Source organism: Phascolarctos cinereus, unplaced genomic scaffold, assembly GCF_003287225.1.
Source record: "Phascolarctos cinereus isolate Bilbo 61053 unplaced genomic scaffold, phaCin_HiC Scaffold_1;HRSCAF=81, whole genome shotgun sequence".
Classification (NCBI taxonomy): domain Eukaryota; kingdom Metazoa; phylum Chordata; class Mammalia; order Diprotodontia; family Phascolarctidae; genus Phascolarctos; species Phascolarctos cinereus.
Window position 1 is genome coordinate 172,189,079 of NW_027555514.1, and position 5,436 is coordinate 172,194,514.

Here is a 5,436-nt window from a genome sequence, read left to right on the forward strand (position 1 = left end):
GCTCTCCTCAGAATATTTCTCCACACGACTCACTCTTCTTGCGTTGGTGAATTCATCTTGGGGCCTCTGTTGTGTGGAAGGGCCTTCACAAGTCTGCTTTTTTCTCCTCCCAGCTGAGTTCTTGATTTTCCGGATTGCAAAACTGATTCTTCTGGAGCCCAATGCTTTTCTCCTCCCCTCGCCACCCCCCCTCTTTTCATATCATCTCCTCTCATCGGAAGGTAGCTCTTTGTGGCCAGAACTGTCTTTCTTTTTGCTTTCATTTGTATCCACAGCTCATGGTACAGAGTAAGAGCTTAATAAATGTCAGTTTTCTTCTTTCCTTCATTGGCCTCATTGAATACTTACCTTTCTTTAAGAAGTCACTCAAGAACCACATTCCAAAACCTGGAAAGACTTATATGAACTGGTGCTGAGTGAAGTATGCAGAACCAAGAGAATATTGTACACAGTAAGAGCCACAATGTATGTTTGGTAGACTCATCTCTTCTTAACAATGCAAGGATCCAAGACAACACCAAAGGACTCATGATGGAAAATGCTGTCCATATCTAGAAAAAGAACTATGGAGTCTGAATGCAGGTCAAAGCATATTGTTTGCTCTCTCTCTTTTTTTTGTTTCTTCTTTCTTATGGTTTCTCCCCTTGGTTATGATTCTTCTTTACAACATGACTAATGTGAAAATAGGTTCAATATGAATGTATGTGTAGAGCCTATATCAAACTGCATGCCATCTTGGGGTAGGGGGAGGTGAGAGATGGGGAGAAAATTTGGAACTCAAAATCTTATAAAAGTGAATGTTGAAAACTGAAAATAAATAATTTTTTTAAAAAAAGAACCATCTTCTATATGAAGCCTTTCCTGATCCTCAACTACTGTTGGTGCTCTCACTAACTACCTTGTATTTATCTAATTTGTAATAATTCATATTTATTCTTTATGTAAGTAGATGAAGAAGTGGTGTGAAAGAGTACACAGACATCTGGTCTGAGAGCCAGGAGTCCTCAATGTAGATCTGGCCTCGGACACTGGTTTCAGGACCCTGGGTAGGACCCTTAACTTCCCAGTGCTCTCTGGACAACTTTCATGAGTCTCTAAGCTGAAATTACAGCTTGATTGAAGAAGTGGCTTTAATTTAATTAACAACTCACAAACTAGATATTGCTCCAAAACATTCTGAAATCTAATCTGCGGGATTGGACTGGCTCTGGAATTTCCTGGTTTTAGCACTGACACACAGGAGTTTGACATTTTTCAGGCATTTTAACCATAAACCATTTCACCAGCAGGGGGAGCTCTTCTACTAAAATCCAAGATTCTTGCAAATCAAATACTTTCCCAAGCTCAGCTATAAAATTTAATGGAAGCAGGCACTTCAAATCACATTTTTCTGAATTAGTATACATATTTTTGAGAAAAAAATGATGCATCATCATGATATTAATCATCAGGGCAATATGATACATTGGGGAAAGAGCATTGTTCAAGAATCAAAGGCCCTGAGTTCAAATTCTACCTCTGACTTCCTGTGTAACCTTAGCAGGGGTGTACTGAAGCTAGTCAGTCCAAGCTGATTGTCAAATTTTCATTGTATTTATTCTTCAGAAATTGGTAAACACCACGAATCAATCAGTGCTTAATATGTTGTTTTGTTAATTTTAAAAGTGATGGAGAAAATGTTTTTTTTAGATTTTAAAAAGTGATAGAGAAAATGTTAATAATGCAGATTAAATTTAAGTGTTTCCTGAAGATATAGATGTATGTGTGTATGTGTGTGTTGTGTGTGTATATACATATATATGTATATTGGAAAGCCAGTTGTTAAACATTTACCAGTGTACCCTTGGATCCTGAGCAAGTCCCTTAACTTCTGTTAAACTCATTTTCCTCATCATAAAAAGCTCCTGATGTCTCTTTCAACTCTAAATCTATGATCCTAAAAGCATTTATGGAACTGTAACAATATTGTTTCTGGCATCTGAATAGAAAGAGAATAATCATTTATATAATACCTAGGAAATGCCAGGCATTGTGATTAGCACTTTTCGATTACTATCTCATTTAATCCTCACAACAACCCTGTGAGATAGGTACTATTATTATCTCCATTTTAGGTTAAATGACTTGCTCAAGGTCACAAAGCTGTATTTGAACTCAGGTCTTCTTGACTCCAGGCCTAGGGCTCTATCCACTGCACCACCTAGCTGCTAAAAAAAAAGTATTTATTTACTTAACTGAAGAAATATGCATTGAGCACCTACTATGTTAAATGTACTACAAAATGTTTCCTATTCTAGATGACATAATCTTGAAATCTTAAATTACACAGGGCCTTTCTATAGTCTTTTTCCACAGAGCCTTTTAAAACACAAATCAGGGGTCAAATTTATTTATCCACATTTCAAAGAACTTAGTACTAAAAGAGATCCTTTAGTCCCGAGGTTCTTACCTTTAAGTCCATGGGTAGATTTCAAGAGATTCAAAATGGGAAGAAATTACCTCTTTATTTTCACTAACTTTTGGGTTTTCTTTGTAGTCTTATGTATTTTATGCATTTAAAAACTGAGGAGTCCGTAGGCTTTACCAGACTGTCAAGGGTTTCCATGACACAGATGAAAAAAAAGTTAAGAACACCTTATCTAGCTCAGCCCTTTCATTTTACAGATGAAAAAACCAGGCCAGATAAATGAAGTGATTTGCCTAAGAGTACAGAGCCAGTACATAGGTTAAGAAGACTAATCTGGGTTCAAAGTCTTTCCAGCCTTTCCGGAAGTCTTTCCATTAACCTCCTGGAATACACAGCTTCTCTAATTTTGTTATATATATATATATATATATATATTATATATATATATATATATATATATATATACCGAACAACAACAAAGGTCACCAGCCTAGAGATTGTGATATAAATTTTGTATATTTATTAGGAGTTAACAATCAAATTTCTTGAGGGCAGGTGATTCTTAGAACATGCTGGAGACAGTCTCTAGTCTCAGAGCTTACACCCCGAAGAGATTAAAACATTATAAGACAATCCAGATAGTCAAAAGCTGTCTCCCCACAATGGCATCTATTTTGACAGAGGCCCCTACACAGAACCGTTGAATGCTGCCAAATTCACGATCTTTTCTTTGACATTCCCCTTTGCTCCCCAATAGACTCATTCAAACACTGTCACAAACTGTCAAACTTTTCAGTAGTTCAATTGTTATTCTCAAGTAATGGCACTACCTATTTAACCCCCACACAAATGAATCATAAAATTAAAGACTTTTACATTGTTACATAACATTTTCTTTTTCCAAAAGAGCTGCATTAGGAAAGTGGCTCAGTCTCTCATCATAATGACTGGCAGATTCTCTGGCATGTTTGACTGTGCGTGTGCGTTTTAAAAGTCAGATTTTGAAGCATTCTACTGATTAGGATTTCAGTGGGTTCCCCTCCCCCTCTCCTCTTTTTTTTTTCTATTTCTTCTTGCCAGCAAGTCCTATTGGTGATACCACAAGAGCATTTTTTGAAAATCAAAAGTCACAAATCATCGGGCACGTTGGTGACTGCGTGTCGAGATCTCACGTGGCTTCATTTCAGCCTTTGGGATTCACACAGAAGTGCAATTTGCCCCGGTGCAATCTATCAGCCTTCCCATTTCCTGGAAGGTAATAAAAATATACACGTTCCAGTGGGTCAATCTGCTTGCTGCTAGCCACGCTCGATTCTGCTCCAGGGCAATCAATCATTCTCCCCCACGTGATTCGAGACTTAAAAGATTCCAGAGTTCAAAGGCAATTGGACCCTTCCTACAGCTTTACACTCGTTAGTTACCGTGGCATCCAAGGCTGCCAATCAGCATCTCATCTGGCTGACCGCCGGCTGGGTTACAGGGCTCGCAGCGCCGGCCGCCCTCTAGCAGCCGCGGCTCAGACACCCAGCTAATCTAACGAAAGAGGGGCGGAGCTGGAGGAGGGAAACTGACGCCCTCGGGCCGCCCAGTTGTGCAATCCAGGTATGCAAATCAGAGAGGGAGCTTCAGCCAACCAGAGAACGGATTGGCCATGACGTGAGCCCCGCTGAGCCCGTAGTATTTATAGATCGTATTTAAAGAGCCCTTGGGAGTCTTAGCTCCGCTTGGCTGGGCGGCGGCCCCCGTGGAGCTTGCTGCGTTAGGACCACACGTGAGGAGGCGAACGAGTGCTACTCGTCTCGTCTTGTCCCTTTGGGGTGGAGCAGGGTTAATACAGGCTTCATTCCTGTTTTCTCCCGCTGCTTAGCTTGGTTTCTGGGGAGAGGAGGAAATGCTGATGTTTCTGCAATTATTATCATTTTTGCCTTTAAACAAAACACGGAGATTAGAAAGCTGAAAAGCCAGGCTAGGGGGGCGGGAGCAGGGGTGGGGGATGGGGGTGGTCTCGAACCTACAACACTAAAAAAAGCTCATAGTCTGAAATATGACCCTAAGCAGTTTTCGTCATACTGTATGCATTAAGGCAACCTTCCTGTTAACCCTTGGGGAACTAGGGGGATGGGTATGGAAGAGTTCGAGTGAAGGAGACAACAACACTCCGTGAAAAGCTAAATTTCTTGGAATTTAAGGGCGGGATTATTGAGAAAATATATCATTTGACGTGGAATATTCTTGGAAAATCATTCCAGATAGTGACAGTGATTATCTCACATTTAATCTTTAGGCACAGTTGACCAACTAACCGCACTGCGAAAACAGGAAATTGACTTGAAGTCAAAAAGAGAAGAGAACCCTAAATTGCTGCGGTTGGATTCGAAGAACTTTTTTTGGACGAAGTTGGGTGGGCTTCAGGGTCTGGGGTTTCCTTATTTGTTTGGGACTGCCGGCAGGCACGTAGCAAATGGGCGATGTGTGGGGCCCCTGAGGTGGGCAGTGATCTGCAGGGGACAGAGGGGGAAATACTTCAGCATCCCAAACAAAAGAGTGGGGAGGAAGAAGAAGAATTTGCTGTAAATCAGTATTTTTTTTAATAGAAGGAATTTGATACCCCTGGACACAGCCTAGAAGTCCCACAGTTAAGAGAACACTTACTAGGAAGCAGACAGCTTACTTTAGAGGTATAACTGATTATTTTTAAGGTAATTCGCTGCTAAGACAATTCTGAAGATCAAAGATGAGGTGGGAAACTGCCCAAAGGTCTCAGCTGGTGATAGAGGAAAACACTGTATTGTAATGTATTTAACATGAGAAGATTTAAAAAAGAAAAAGCCTAGGAAGAATCGGTGTTGGGAACAAATCTGTGGTGTAACTAGCTTTGGAGAATTTCACCCCCATAAATGTAAATGATCTGTTATTTCAGGGTTGGCTAAGAACAATTTGTTGTGCCTCTTTTCCACCTTCCTTCAGTTTAACTACTCCTTAGCAGTTAATGACTGAGCTAGGAAAGGAAGAAAATGTTGTATCATAGA

The 5,436-nt window shown here is 40.2% G+C and overlaps 1 long non-coding RNA gene across 1 annotated transcript; it reads right to left on the bottom strand.

Moving 5' to 3' along the window:
* Nucleotides 1-2,904: 2,904 nt before the first annotated feature.
* Nucleotides 2,905-3,931, bottom strand: LOC110193376 (uncharacterized). The gene is made up of 2 exons (XR_002320461.2): nt 3,829-3,931; nt 2,905-3,655 (listed from the first exon to the last, which is right to left on the bottom strand). It is a non-coding gene; the product is annotated as an uncharacterized LOC110193376 (long non-coding RNA).
* Between the last annotated feature and the right edge of the window lie 1,505 nt (nt 3,932-5,436).